The sequence below is a fragment of the Nannospalax galili genome, unplaced genomic scaffold, assembly GCF_000622305.1.
Source record: "Nannospalax galili isolate Female #2095 unplaced genomic scaffold, S.galili_v1.0 scaffold1056, whole genome shotgun sequence".
In the NCBI taxonomy this organism is placed as follows: Eukaryota; Metazoa; Chordata; class Mammalia; order Rodentia; family Spalacidae; genus Nannospalax; species Nannospalax galili.
The window spans coordinates 219,172-221,112 of NW_008338734.1; positions in this window are offsets into that span (position 1 = coordinate 219,172).

Below are 1,941 nucleotides of genomic sequence, written 5' to 3' on the forward strand. Positions count from 1 at the left end.
TAATAGCAAAGAGATAAAAATGCTACCAAACTGATCAGACATGTAAAAAGATCTTTGTTGTTCCAAATGAAGATTCCAGGGTCACTTTTATTTCCTGGGGGAGTGGGGTATATATAGTCAAATGTCGTCTGCTGTGTTCCTTTTGTTTAGGTCAGTTTCTGAGACAGAATTCCACTGTGTAACTGAGACTGGCCTAGAACTTGCTTTGCAGCCCAAGCTCACCTTCTTCCTGAGTTCTGGGACAACAGGCACATATCAGGGAGCTTGGATGTCTTGTTCATTTGAAGCCATTAGAACTGTGTATAGAAAAAAAAAAAAAAAAACTGCCCTTGTTGGATTTCACCCAAACTTGACAATAAAGGCTCTGGGTTATCAACACTGAAGCATTTTCAAAACGACAGCACACCAACCTGGAATAGCTCTGCTGTGTTCTCAGTTGACTAGACTGGAGCTTCAGCACTGGCCTGGCCAGATGTCTGGGCTGACTTCCTACTGTATTATTACTCCACTGAACAGGCAGCAATTCCTCCACCCTCACTCCCCCACTGTCTTTCCCTTATTGCCATCTTTATTTCTCCATCATTCCCGAAAAAGAGGCACATGGTTATCTTCAGATCATTCTTGAATGAGAACAATAAGAATATTGATAATAAAATCCAAACTCAGAGAAGATGTGTGTTTGATTCAGAAGTCAGTGTATTTGTGTGTGGTGTTAAAGGCGTAGTAAGTGTGTATCCATCTTATTTTCTCCTTTCATTTTATGTGAAGCTGTCATTATTGGGATAAGAATAAGCGAGCATAAGAATGATAAATGATAAATGCCCATGAGAGTCAATAGACCACTCTGAGAGAGCCCTGCTAATCAACCGGTGTGGTAGGCTAATGCACCATGTGAACAAGTGCCTCGGTGAGAAGCTCCATTTGTAACTCAGTGAGCTTGGCATTTAGCTGGAGCTGTTTTTGGCTTAAGGTGAAACAAAGGGTACCATTGTGTGTGGATTACAGTCAGAAATCATGTTTCTAAAGGTGCCTCTGGAAGACCATGTAAAACACAAATCGGGTCCTACATCCTTAACAAGCCTCACATATAGGAGTTGTTTAATGGATGTTAAATGATGTTAATAAAAATGAGTGGGAGAGTGATGTACTTATTTTAATAATGGCAAAAAAGAAGAGTGAGAGAATCAATTAGTTCTCAGGTTGAAAGCTCTGACTTCTACTTTCAAGCTGATGAACACAGTTTTTAAAATGCAAGTGTTGAAGTCTCTATGCTATTGGGCATCTGCTATCTTTTAAAACCTACTTTTAAAGCCTGATTCTTAATTATTAACAGATAAGTGAGTCTCATTGCGTTTGGTGATCTCAGGACCTCTTACACACCTTCTTTGTTAACTGTAATCCCACTTCTGACTTTCTTATTCCAGTTAGCAAGAAGATGGAACAGCAGAAAGTTTACTGTACTTTTTTCAACTCAAAAGAATTTCTTATGTCCTTAAGAGTAGAACTACCTGGACATATGGTTGACTGTGCTTGGATTAAGGGAGCCATTAGAATGGCGGTTCCATTGCTGGGTTTGGCGATGACTGATGACTCTTGTTGACATCAGTCACCTTGGCTCTCACTTCTGATGTTTTGGAAGTGTCTCTGTTACACTCCCTCCCCAGGTAGCTGGTGACATTTCCTATTTATCGAGCCTCTACTACATGACTGCTTCCTTGTTTGGTGTCTAGAGGGCCACAAATCACACGATATAATAAATCAGAAAACCTATACCCACCTGGAAATTCGATCTTCTGCCTGACAGTTCAAGGAACAACTGGAGACATTTGAAAAAAGAAAGAACAAGAACGAGGAAGTAACTTCCTTCCTGTCCATCCTCCTGTTCTACCACCATATACCTCTGTTCTCACATCCCTGCCCCAAACTGTTGTGTGTGCAACT